Raw genomic sequence first — 14,934 nt, forward strand, 5'->3', positions numbered from 1 at the left:
TTTACTAAATTATAAAATTACATATATCTATACTAAAATGATCTTAAAGTCTTTCTGTATATATGTGTAGTGGTACACGAGCATGAACTTGGTTAAATGTGTGCAGTACATGTAGTTGCAGAAGAATTTCAAACATCCTTGTTGGACATGTACCTTATTTATTGAGTCGGGTACTATCTTAGTGTTTTATTGCTGTGAGAAAACACCATGACAAAGGAAACTTAAAAAGGAAGTATTTAATTGGTATTTGGTTACAATTTTAGAGGGTTAGTCCATGATCATCATGGTGTGAAGCATGACAGCAGGGAGGCAGACATGGTGCTGGAAAAGGAGCTGAGAGCTCACATCTGCTCTGCAAGTTGCAGACAGAGGGAGAGAGAGACTGGTCTGGCATGGCATTAGAAACACTAAAACATATCTAAAGAGGCTTATATCTTCCCACAGGACAATACCTCCTTGCCCTTTCCAAAGAGTTCCACTAATTGGACACCTTGGATTCAAATATATAATCCTATAGAGGGCATCTTCATTCAAGTCATTATACTCTATTCCCTGGAACCCACAGGGTGTGATCATATCACAATGCAAAATATATTCAACCCAACTAAAAAGTTCCCATAGTCTTTCACAGCTAAACACTGGTTAAAATTTCCAAGTCCAAAGTGTCTTCTGATACACAGTGGTACATAATATAAAATCATTGCAACAAGGACGAAAAGTAGCATTGTGAGGACAGGCCAGACCAAAGAAAAACAAGCAGAGCAAACTCCAAGTCCCACAATTCCATGTCTCAGTTAATGGTTTTATTTGATGGCTCTTCTCTTCAAGCTTTGTTGACTGCAAAACACTTCTCTCTCTTGATCCAGTTTCATGCCCTATTACAAGTTCTCCAGACAGGTATCCCAGGACCCAGGTATCTCCAGCATATCCAAATATCCCTAGGCTTCACTTACACAGACTCATTCAATGGCCTCCCCCAGCCTTTATGCAGAAACTCTCCTGCACAAACCTGCCTTCAGTGGCTTTCCTTTACCTAGGAGGGGGATTATATATCTGCTTTACTAAAGTATGCACAAAACCGGAACCATGTGATCAAAGGATGCCAAGTTCTATTGCATACTGGGACAGGAACCTGGTCCCTTCCAGGAGTCATATTTGCATAAACTTTCCTTTGTTGTTGCTTTCGTGTGCTGATTTCTTTCAATTTGTTTTCAGAAATAGAAAGCTTGGTTGTGTGTGATCTTTCTCTGAGTATACTTTACCCCATTTTGAATCTGGCCTTTCTTTAAACTTTGCATCTCTTGTAGCTCAACTAGCTCCACTACAATCTTTGTTTCTCCTTATTATCAATTTGTACGTGGTATATTTCTTTTTGTCTTGATTGTTCCTTATTACTGTAGATCTGCATAAGAGTGTTCACCATCCTGAAACCTCGTCTCACTATGACTAGGTTTATCCCTAACTCTCCAATTTAACGTCAGACGGGAAAAAAGCAACTATATTTTTGACGAAATATCTTTAGACCATTCTCTAACATTTACCACCAAAACCCCCTGATGGGTTCCTAAACTCCAAGTCAGTCTCAGCACTACTGTCTTTCAAGTTCCTCTTAGGATGACCTATTAAAGCACTCAACTGCTTTCCAGTCCACTGACTTGAATTCTCCTATTGTTCTTCAACAACAAGTATGGTTGGGCCTATCACAACAATATAGCATTCCCTGGTACAAGCTGCTTAGTCAATGTTATATTGCTGGGAGGATACACCATAACAAAGGCAATGTATAAAGGGAAGCATTAATTGGGGCCTCACTTACAGTATTAAAGGCTTAGTCCATGATCATCATGTCAGAGATGTCAGAGGCAGGCTGTCTTAGTACTGGAGCAATCACTGACATGTTACATCTGGTTTAAAAACTGCAGGCAGAAAGTGAAATTGGGCCTGGCATACGTTTCTGAAATCTCAATCTACCCTCAATGACATACCTCCTCTAACAAAGCCACACTTTCTCCCACAAGACCACATTTCCTTATCTTTCTCAAACTGTAGCTAAAAGCATCCTAACTTATGAGCCATTTTCATTCAAACCATCACATTAGTCCACTGGGGCTACTTTATTCAAAGTGCCAAAACATGTCTCATAGGATATGGAGTTACCTGACTGTGTAGAAATCCTCAGGGATCCTCTGGATTTTACCTCCACAACACTGGCAACACTGGATAGTGTGCACCCCATGATCAGCTTTTGTAGATGTAGGGATCCAAGTTCAGGTTCTGATGCTTGAATGGTGAGGACTTTATTGACTCCACTGCCTCTCCCTGCCCTAGGCTGGTTGTTATTTTCCCTCTCACCCTCTCAGCTCTCCATTAATTTTGCAGTTTACCATGTACTAAAACTAAGCTTCAGTTAGTTAAACTAACACAGATATAGACTGGGATGCTGTCCTCTTAGTTCTAAATAATCTGAGAACAAAATACTGGTAAAATAACAGGTATTTCATTTAACCCAAATTGCCCATGAGTTCATAGACTATAACTTAGACTATAAAAGGGATGACATATGATTAATCATTATTAAAATGAAAATGCAGCTTTATTTTTAAATATTCTATTAATTATGCAAAGTTCAACAAAAAGAGACATTGTAAAAACAAAAATAATAGTTTAAGTTAGAAATTTAATTGACTTTGATTCCCCTGGTAGTATCGAAAGTTCGTAGGAAATCTTAAATTGATATCTATAAATTATACATGTACATAAATGAGCTTTTCTTTTAGGAGACATGTAATTTTAAATATACACTTTATTTATGTGAGTGCTTGTGTATAATGAATTAAATTGGAATGCTGTTACCTGTAAAAGTAGGACCTGTCATCTTCAAGACTCAAATAAAACCCTCGTGCAAACTATTTAATTGAAAAAGAAAACAGGAGCAGTATGATGCTTCCTGTGTTTCCTTCATGTGAGAGAATCTGTCAGAGAGTAAGGAAAGATTTTAGCAACACAGTGTTTAATGATTTTAAAGACAAATGCAAGCCCCATGTGTATTTATGTCACATGTGCTTACGGTACAGATAGATAAGAATAGCTCTAGCTGTCAGTAATGGACAATAAAAATGAAAATGTAAAAGCACTCAGAGAGCTCTGTGTGTAGATTTGGTGACAGCAATCATACATAGTTGTGGTTTCCAAACTTCATTATAATCTGCTCTCAACCATTTTCCCCAATCAAGTAGTTCCTGAAAAAAATACAAATGAATGTAGTGGATGCATTAGGAGCACTAGACTAGCCCTGAAGAAACTTTGTGCTGGGATTGGTTATGAGAAAAATTGAAATTCAAGTCCATCTGGAGGTATAGGCAGCTTTCAAGGCCAGATTGAGCAATTTAATGAGACCCTGTCTCAAAATGAAAGCAAAAAGAAAAATTTGATACAACTCAGTGGTAGAGCTTTTGCCTACCCATGAATAAGGCTGTACACTCAGTTCCTACTATTTAAACCTTTTCAGAGCATTCTTTATCTAAATTCAAGAAAAGAAAATTTGCTTTAAATATTAATTAAATGTCTTTATAGAAAATGAATTATCTTTATTTATACTGTACAACTTTTAAAATTTATTTTACTTTATGAATATTTGGTAAGCCTGTATATATGTGCACTCCATGCTTGTCTGGTATAATGGAAGACCAGGCAGTATGTTGAATTCTCAAAGGCAGGGAGGGGAGCAGAGAAAAGTGTAGAGCCATAAAAAAATCAATAAAAAAAAAGAATTCAAGTTATAGATGGTTGTGAGTCCCCATCTAGGTGCTGAATCAAATTCTTTGCCTGATCATGGATGTGATAGGAGAATGACCCAAACTTCTGATACTGCAGATTCCCTAGACTGTAACCTGTAACTCTGAACAAAAATACACCTTACTCCCCTATCTTTCTTTTGACAGGATATTTTATCACAAGCACAAAAGATATTAAGACAGTCCTCAGTTTCATTGTCTCTTAAATGCATCCTTTTTAGCAAAGCATTTTGTAGATTAAATTATCTCCAAAGAGCAATGATGAAAGTTTTTGTAGATGTAATGAACTTAAGGAAAAATTATAGCATGGGCCTTAACTCACCCTATAAAACATTATTTGAATCCTTATAAAAAGGAGAATATGGACACAGAAACAAAATAACAAAGTATCAGTGAATAGAAACACACTAATTTATGCCATGTTTACCCAACAGTTTATGCCTGCTACTGAAAGCAAGAAATTAGTGAGGAAATATTGTTCTTATTTTTCTTGCAGGTAGAGCTGGTTGTTGAAATGTTTTATTAATGTATAATTTTAGATTTTTAATAAAAATTATAATTACATCACTTTTCCTCTTTCCCTTTCCTCCCTCCAATTGCGATTATTTACTCTACTCCTTAAATTCTTGGCCTCCTTTTCTTTGATAATTATTGTTATTTTTTATAAATACCCAAAATATACAAATAGAGCACATTATGTCAATTTTTGTTTGTGAGTATATGATTTGAGTGCTGACTAATCTGTACTGAGAAACCAGTTAGGAACTCATTTTTGGGAGAGACTAACTCTTTCTCTTTTAGCAGTCATTAGTTGCCCATAGTTCTTAGACTAGGGCTGGGGTGCCTTGAGAAGCACACCCTCTTCTTTAGCATGCCTATTGATAAGGATATCCTTCTTTTAGAGCTGTGAGGAAGTTTTTGTTTTCATATTTTGGAATTACACTACTAGAAAACCAACAGGAATTCTGATAACAGATACTAACTTGTTGTCCTAACCAATTTCTGAGAATACTTTAATGTTTTGGTCTTTGATCATGCATAAAATTTTGGATTTATTTTCTTGAAGATAGTATGGAAGTAGCATGGAGTTCACAGATAACTGCTGTGAGACCAGAAAGGCCAAAGGTAAATAGGGGAGATTATGTCTATTATACTAGTGAATAAATAGGTACATATAGCTTGAGTTGAGCAGAAAACTAAAAATATAACTCTCAAAATAGCTGTGATTTCTCAGAAGAAAATGAAGAGAACATCATTTGTCTCTGGAAGAGAATCCTTGCTTGATAGACTGATTGATAAGATAGACAGATTAATTTCTTTTTGGTGAAAGTTAGGACTTATGGAAACAATACAATTATTTAATTGAAGACTTTCCCTAAGACACTCTAGATAGTATTACCTTGCTTTCTTCTATGACTTTATAATGGGATGTGACAAGAAAAGAAAAGGAAAAGATTGTCATGCAAATTAAAGCAATCAAACGGAAAAACATGATTTAGAATGTCTGAAGATTATCCAAAAACCATATTCTGAAAACATGGCAAGGGATGGGTCTGAACAAACTCTTGCCAGGGACATTAAAGGTGATTTATATTTCATGTCAATCTACTATGAAACCAGAAGTAAACATTGATGACTAAGGAAAAATCAGATGAGTATATTTCCTAGGTGCCATGATACTATTTGAATTTCATTAGACATCTGTCAAGGCTCTTTTTGAGAATATTTAATAAGAAAAGGTAATTTAACATAAAGGGGTGTTGAATTTTGTCGAATGCTTTTTCAGCATCTAATGAAATGATCATATGTTTTTTTCTTTCAGTTTATTTATGTGGTAGATCACATTGATAGATTTGCGTATGTTGAACCAGCCCTGCATCTCTGGGATGAAGCCTACTTGATCATAATGGATAATTTTTCTAATGTGTTCTTGGATTCGGTTTGCCAGTATTTTATTGAGAATTTTTGCGTCGATCTTCATGAGTGAGATAGGCCTGTAATTCTCTTTCTTGGTTGGGTCTTTGTGTGGTTTTGGTATCAGGGTAACTGTAGCTTCATAAAAGGAATTTGGCAATGACTCTTCTGTTTCTATATTGTGAAATACATTAAGGAGTATAGGTATTAGTTTTTCTTGGAAGCTCTGGTAGAATTCTGCATTGAAACCATCTGGTCCTGGGCTTTTCTTCGAAGGGAGATTTTTGATAACAGTTTCTAATTCTTCGCGACTAACAGGTCTATTTAGATCATTCACCTGGTCTTGGTTAAGCTTTGGTATATGGTACTTATTTTTAAAAATGTCCATTTCTTTTGTATTTTCCAGTTTTGTGGCATACAGGCTTTTGTAGTAAGATCTAATGATTCTCTGAATTTCCTCTGTGTCTGTGGTTATGTCCCCCTTTTCATTTCTGATCTTATTTATTTGCGTGTTCTCTCTCTGTCGTTTAATTAGTTTGGATAGGGGTTTATCGATCTTGTTGATTTTCTCCAAGAACTAACTTTTTGTTTCATTGATTCTTTGGACTGTTTTCTGTGTTTCTATTTTGTTGATTTCAGCCCTCAGTTTTATTATTTCCAGTCTTCTACTTCTCCTGAGCACATCTGCTGCTTTTTTTTCTAGAGCTTTCAAGTGTGTTGTTAAGTCCCCAATGTATGCATTCTCCGTTTTCTTTAAGTGGGCACTAAGGGGACAGAGGAATTATTGAATGCTTAGTGCCATACAGTCTATTCACATGAATTTCTAAATTTCCTACAGAATGTTTCCCAATTTTAGCCAGAAGAAAATCAGACAAATTTATCACAGCAATTCTTCAGTTAGATAGTGACGTAAATAGAGGAGAGCATGCATACATAGCTGTGACAGAGTTTTAATTTCCAGAAGTCAGAGGATATATCATGTATCTCATGTGATGGCACAGTGAATCAGATGATGCTAGCTAACAGAAGACAGGTAAGGCAGACTTTCACAGGGATGGAGTATTAGACGCAGTATAGGATGAATGCTTTCTTTTTCATCTTCTAATAGTATAGACTGTCCTGTATGCAAGCCACATTAACCTTTCTTTTATTTTGTATAATTTAAGGCATTTTGTTAGGACTTTGGTTTAAGAAATAGTACCAGTTTGAGAGAACGTTCTGTTTAGTATGAGCTTGAAGTCAGTAGAGTAAGGAATTCTTGAGAATTCTTGAGATTTCACAACTCTGACAAACCAGTGGTTATCAGCAAGTGTTACTCTGTGCAGTTTCAGTGTAATGAGCATGCTAACATTTCAGCATTCATTACACACTGAAAAATTCTCCATAATTAGGGATAATTGGCAATACAGAAAGTGGAAAGATGAAAACGGCTCTACATTTGTCTTTGGCAAGCTGCTCTGCCAGCGTGTGCGGGGACAGGAGAGGTGGTAAGGAATTCACTCATGATCTGAACTGGTAAAGGATGTCTTTATTACCGTGAACTCCTCACACCCTGCACTTACAATCTGCCTGCAATGTTTTCTTGGACTGTCCACAAAACAGTATATTGGGATTAAAGACCAATCAAATTTCAACTATATTTAATGATACATTGTATCATTTTCTAAGTGTCAAGTCAATTAGCTTTAATTTGTAAAGTTATTTAAACAGTTAAGCCATTTATAACACGCTATCTAAGCTAGAGCTCAATTTCTTGTTATATTTTTGGTGATACTATAATTAAGTTTAACACAATTTTATTTCAGAGATTCATTGTTATTATTGTTTAGAAGTAATCTTCGGATTAGCATATTTGAGGAGTAACTTTATGCTGATACTACATTAAAAAGTTATCTCTTTTGTCTCTAAAATGATTACTCTAAAATTATATGGGATTATACTCAGCTGTATTTAAAGCCATATCAGAATACCTCCGTATGTTATATGCATTTCTGAAAGTTTTATTGTTATTTTAATTTTTAAAAGATTAGTTTTCAAAATAAAATGAACACTTCTGCAACCTTTGCTCAATTTGTGAAGCTGTAAATACAAAATTTAGAGCTGTACATTCAGGCAGGCTTGCAAATATGAGTGTTTATTGTACAGTGTACAAATAATAAAATGAGGATCCATAAATTCAATATCAAAGGCACATAAAGAAATGGATCTTTCTTATTTTATTTTTGGGGGAATTATAACAACTATAAATAAGACATAAAAATGGACATAAATGCGTTTGAAAGTAAAGCAACCATTCTGTGGTAACCTCAGCATTGAGAAAGTAGACAAAATGTTACACTGGAATACAACAGTACTTTTAACAGGTGTTGAGAGAAAAATTATATTACCTACCTATAAAGAATTAAAAGTAGAATCACTATTGTATCTTCTACAACAATCAATTCCAAACTAATTAAAAAAATTAATATAAGGATAAATGACTTAAACAAGTAGGAGAAAATATAGGGATGCTCTTTAAGGCTTTGAGATAAGCAGAATTTTTGTGAACAAAATTTCAGTAGCAATTAATCATGAACTAGTCCTGAATATCAACCAATGGGATGGCATGAAAACAACCATTTCTGCATAGCAAAGGAGAGCATCAAGAGTCTGTACAATGTGAGGCATCTTTACATGTCATAGTTTAGATGAGGGATTGTGTGAGAGGCCTTTCTGTCTATGTCTTGCTTTTATTTGGTTAATGAATAAAGAAACTACCTTGGCCTGTTGATAAGGTAGAATTTATGTAGGTGTGGAAAACTGGACAGAATGCTGGGAGAAGGAAGGCAGAGATGGAGAAGCCATGGATTCTCTGCCTGAGACAGACGCTGGAAAAATCACCCGGTAAGCCACTGCCATGTGGTGATACACAGATTAATAGAAATGGGTTAAATTAATATGTAAGAGTTTCTATTAATATGGTTTCTGTGTGATTATTTTGGGGCTGAGAAGCCAGGAACCAACAAGTGGGCCCTCCTCCTACAGAGGGACTGACATATAGAATTTAAAAACAACTGCAGAAATTAAATACCAAGGAAATGGAGCTGCCAACCAGAGAATAAGTTAATGAATTGAATATAAAGTTGAAAAAATAGGACATAAAGTAATAAAGATAGAGAGAAAGAAAGAAAGCAGGCAGGTACTCATTATAAAAGTGTTCAATATCCCCATTCCTCAGGGAGATATAAACTGAAACACCTTTGAGGTATCATGTCCTAGTCAGAAGGGCTCTCATCAAGAAAGGATGCAGAGAAAGAGATAGCCTTAGTCCTTGTTTGCATAGCTACAAACTAATCCTGCCATTATGCTCATCACTTAGGAAGTTCAGAGAAAGAGAGAAAGAAACAGACCTGCTAATGATGCCACTATTCCACTCCTGAGTATGTATGTACCCAGAAAACTCCTTATCCTATCATAAAGATATATGCTAATAGATGTTTATTGATGCTTTATTCATACTAGCAAAGAAATGGAAACAACCTATTTGTTTTTGACAGAGGTTTCTGTTCCACCAGGTTCCACAGACATTTAGTCCCAAATAAACACACAGAAGTCTACACTAATTATAAACTGGCCATCCAATTAGCTCAGGCTTCTTATTAACTATTATATCTTATAGTAGCCAATAATTCTTGTCTGCTTTAGCCACATGGCTTGGTGCTTTCTTTGGCAAGGCAGTCACATCTTGTCTGGATGACACCTGTGTCTGGATGACACCTGTGTCTGGATGACAACTGCAGACTGAATCTTTTCTCCTCCCAGAATTCTCTTGTTCTCATTGCCCCACCTATACTTCCTGGCTGGCTACTGGTTGATCAGCATTTTATTAAAAATAATACAAGTGACGGGATAAAAGACCACGGTCCCACAGCATTTGTCTATCAACAGACACAAGGAAAGTAAAAATTTGGTAACATATAAAATGGAATATTATTTATATTTAAAGAAATACAAATTACAAAATTTGCAGGAAAATAGATGACTTAGACTATGTAATGTTATTTAAAGTTATTAAATCTCAGGCATAAAAACAAAATAGCTAGTGCGTCCTCATATGGGGCTGCTAGCCTGTAATCTCTATATCAACATATGTAAATAACTTTAGGTGTGGATATACTACAACATGTAGGAAGGCAAACAAAAACAGAAACAGCTGGTGTAAGGAAGTGCACAGTACAGGTAAATGACACATGAGTCTTGAAAGACAATATGAAATTAATTACTTTTCTTATTTAAACACTATTTTTCCACTTGCTTTATGATGGGTATGTGTATTGAAATATAAATTACAGTGATACTGAAAAACCCTAAATGAAGCTTTCAGTCTCAGAATAGCTGTCCTAACTATAATGTTTAGGACTAGGCAACGTTTGTTTACATGACCACATTAATCTTAATCTATGTTACTTTTATATGAAGTCACTTCAATAAAATAATGGAACCTATTAACACATGAACATACTAAATAGAAGTGGAGGGGTATAAGAGGAAAATACATGACACCAAACAACTGAAGTGACATTCACAGTGTGTACACTCTGTTAGCAAATTGAAACCTGGGCTGGAGCCTTGTCTCTGTGGCTCAGAGTATCTACTGCTCTTGGAGACAACTGGATTTTGGTTCTAAGTACTGCACTGGTTACCTCACAACCACTTGTAACTCTAGCACCAGAGCATTTGATGCCACAATGGGTATCAGCATGTAAATGCATATGTAGAGGTACAAATACATACACACTCACAGAATCAAAATAAGAGATTCTTTATTTTGCCTGTGACTTAAATGTTTTATATTCCTTCAGATTTTCTGTGATCATGAGCATTACTGCACACTCAAGACTGGTCAGATATTTTCTCAATCCTTTATCTCAAAGTTGTTTTTCTAATTCCAACTTTCAATTGAATGCCTTATTTTAAGATGCCTATTTTACTGCTCCTCAAGAGAATGGTTAAGACAGAGGAATATCAGAGGAGACAGTCCACTCTCATGGGACTTCTCATCATGTTCTACAAAACCTGATGAAGAGAAAAATAATGCCAACTTCTTTTTTTCCCTTGTTTTCACTCCAATAAACACATTGATTTTAGTGTCACACAGGAACTGTGTTCTCTACTATATTTTAAATTTAATCAAGCCGTGATTAATTGGGAGCTCCAAGGACTACTGATCCAATAATTCCTCTGAGAAGACTTTTGGATGTACACAGATTTGAGTAAAACTTTTGTATCTCTCTTAGAGGAAGTGTTTGCATTCATCATAAATGTTTTCCTCAGTTCTTTTGAGTGAAGTTTTTTAGAGTTGAGATAATTCACTATTTATAAACTGGAGAGATATTAGTTTTACATCATAAGGTCCACATAAAAATATTCCATGTTTTATGAAATCATATACGTTACTGAAACTTTCAGAGGTAAGGAGTCACATTTACTGGGAGTCCTAATTAGACTTAGAAAAGTACTAATTCTTCTGATTTAATGGCTTCTTTAAGTAACTCAAATCTTCATTCAACCATGTTCTCAAGGTAAGCATCCTAACCAGACTTCTTTCAACCATGTTCTCAAGGTAAGCATCCTAGCCAGACTTCATTCAACCATGTTCTCAAGGTAAGCATCCTAGCCAGACTTCATTCAACCATGTTCTCAAGGTAAGCATCCTAGCCAGACTTCTTTTATCTTTCTGTGTGTCCAGTCTCGTGTTTCTGCTGTCTCTTGTAACTTTGTGTCATGATATAAATTCTTTTGCATATTTGGTCTTCAATTCCAAGTAATGATGTGTTGAATATTTATGTCTAAAATAAATCTTCAGTGACAAAATTCTCAGGAACTTTTTAGACTAATGATAAGAATAAAAGGACTTGCAAGCTATAAAATCATAGATTTTCATTATGAAAGCATAAAAAGATATACACATAATAAATGGCCATCTTGGGCATGTTTTTTTCCAAGTTTTCTAAAGGGAGGAATTTAAGAAAGACTTTAGAAACTTTGGCATACATTGTTTTGCTTGAGCTTTTGTTTTTATTTTGTTTTTTAAAAACTTACTGGTCTTTTTCTTATATATTATGTTTTTTTTAATTTTGTTGTTTGTATGGTTTTGTTTTTTCTGTGTATTTCTTGTGCTTTTAATATTTTTAATTCTGTTTTTTTTTTAATTTTACTTCTTGATTTCTAAAGAGAGAGATAAAGAGAAGATGAAGGACTGCTTGTTGGGAAGATGAGAAGGATCTGGGATGATTTGGGGGAAGAGACACACGATCACAATATAATGTATAAAAATACATTTTCAATTAAAAGAAGATATACTGTCATATAAAGCTGATCTCTCATATACAAGCTTAGTAGTCACAACCAATGACATCACATGCTCTATTTCATAGTAAATAGAGTTCAGGAGAAGAAAGAGCATTGCATGTATTAATACATTACCCCTTTGAGATATTGTCCTTTGCCATTTCTCATATGTGCTAATAAGATTACTATATGTAAAACCACATATCAATAGATTGCGTACAATTCTGAGGAACAAAAATAAAGAATAAAAGAACTAAACAAAAAGGAAATTAGATGATAACCATAATACATATTTGAGATTCTCATAGAGGATATCTCACATAGTTGATTTGATTTTGAGTCACGTGAGAAAACTCTATTCAGAAATGCACACTAAAAGTTACTTTAACAGTGACACCAACGTGTTCAGGATAGTACCAAACAACTATTAATAGAAAAGCACTTCTATTTCTTAGCCTTTAAAGAAATAATTAGCAAGGATGTTCAAGTGGCTCTGTGGTAGGATATAAAGTCAATTGCTTGTATGTCCAAGAGTTAGTTGTACTTGGGTCACATGGAAATTCTATTTCTACTTTTTTTTGAAACCTCTAGATTGATTTCCACAGTGACCAGTTACACTACCACCTACAATGTTTAAGTGTATTTCTTTACTCACAAACACACCAGAATTTTTGTCATTCATTTTAGTAATAATGGTGAGATCTGTATGTTTAAATATGCTTAAATTGTATTTTTCTGCAAGCTTAAGATGTTGAGATTCTTTTTAGCTGTTTCCTAGATGTTTTCATTTCTTCTATTGAGAATATTCTATTTAATTTCATACCCTGTTCTTAATTTTTATGTTTTCATTTCTTCTATTGAGAATATTCTATTTAATTTCATACCCTGTTCTTAATTTTTATGTTTAGTTTTTTTGTTAATTGCATATTCTTGACTGTAATCATCTGTCCAATGAATGGCTAGAGAAGATTTTCTACTATTCTCTGGGCTGCCATTTATTTCATAGGTCCATTTGCCATAAGAAGCATTGTGAATTTCATTTGGTCTTATTTGAAGTACCATTGGACAGTTCTTCACAAAGTCTTTATCTGTGGTTGTACGTTGAAGTGTGATCCATATTTTTTTTTTTATTTACCAGTTTCAGGTCTTGTGTGTGAGATCTTGAATTCATTTGAACTTATGATGTCCTAGATGAAAGATAACATCTGGGTTCAGTTTTCTACATTTTAAAAATCCAGTGGTCTCAATTTATTTATTGAAGATGGTGTCTTTTACTCAGTGTCTAATTTGACAACTTTGTCATAACTTAGATAAGTACAGTTGTGCCAACTTATATCTGGATTTGAATTCTATTGCACTTTTCTTGTGTCTGCTGTTATGCCAACACCATACCGTTTTTCTGACTATGGTTCTGATACATAAATTTAAATGATGCATAATAATATTTACCTTTTGTTAACAATGATAAGAATTTTATTCTATATCTCTTGCCTTTAGTGCCTTTATATTTAAATGAGGTTTGTATAGACTTTATTAAGGAGGAAGGCATATACAACGATCTCTCCAGAAACTTTAAACACATATTCAAAAATCTTTTATACATAAAGACTTGCTATAGCTATGGTGGTAAATATCATCACTGTAGGGGAATGTGTCAATTGAGTAGAAACTACATATTGCAGATGGGATGGGTCAGGAAGGAGACAGAGCAGAACTGATAAAAACACATGAGAAAACAAAAACAATGATGTGATTTGAAAAGTCAGTTAAAAGGCAAACTGAGCAAAACATTTCTGACATTACAAATTTCAGAAAGCTATGGTTTAAAAGTTAGTTCTACAAGAGACGTATTGCTGAAGTGAAGAAAATATTGTTTCTTTAGGAAAATAATTTCAATACAGTGGGAGTTCAAAGTACACACTGAAATGAGTTCAGAAGAAAGTCGGTTATATACTAGTGTTTCTCAGAATATTTTTCTAGTTCTATATTCATTTGCATGCAAATTTCAAGATGTTATTGTTTTTTACTGCTGAGTAGTACTCCATTTTGTAAATGTGCTACATTTTCTTAATCCATGTTCAGTTTAGGGGCACCTTGCCTGTTTCCAGATTATGGCTATTACAAATAATGTTGCTGTGAACACAACTGAGCATATGTCCTTGTGGTATGTGTGGGTATATGTCCAAGAGTGATATTGCTTGGTCTTGAGATAGATTGATTCCCCATTTTCTGAGAAAGCCCCATACTGATTTCCAAAGTGGCCATACAAGTCTGCAAAACCCACAGTGGAGGAGTTTTTCCCTTACCCTTATTCATAGAGAAAAGGACAGGATGCATTTTGCATGAGTCTATTGTTAGCCAGCCAGAGCAAATCACTTGATTCTTTGATTTATCAACATCTCTATGAGGATAATGAAAAAGACATTAGCCATAGCCCATTAGATATCAAAGACAGAAGTCTACATACTAATAACTTTAAAATATGTATAACTCATTTAAAAACTGCAGTTCAGTTTTAGCTTAATCTTTATCAGTGACATTTGAAATTATCAATAACTAATTTGATCAGTATATCAATAAAGCAACAATTAAATTTTACTAGTGAATCCCATGGATATTAATTCATTGACTTTAATCTTTATCCGAATAATATCTTTAATATGGAATTAATATACAATAAAACCTACTGATAATGTAGAATATAGTCAGAGGAGAATTCTGGAAGAATCATAAAAATCAGAGTAGCCAAATGGAAATCTGTAGTAATTATTTGGCAAGAAGAAATCAGTACTTAGACATGATAGAATGTGTCTAAGAAGATTTGAGTCTGGATAGCATGTGTATTAGTCAGGGATCATGAAAGGAATAGAACTGATAATTTTAATATATATATATA

Source organism: Microtus ochrogaster, unplaced genomic scaffold, assembly GCF_000317375.1.
Source record: "Microtus ochrogaster isolate Prairie Vole_2 unplaced genomic scaffold, MicOch1.0 UNK160, whole genome shotgun sequence".
Taxonomy (NCBI): domain Eukaryota; kingdom Metazoa; phylum Chordata; class Mammalia; order Rodentia; family Cricetidae; genus Microtus; species Microtus ochrogaster.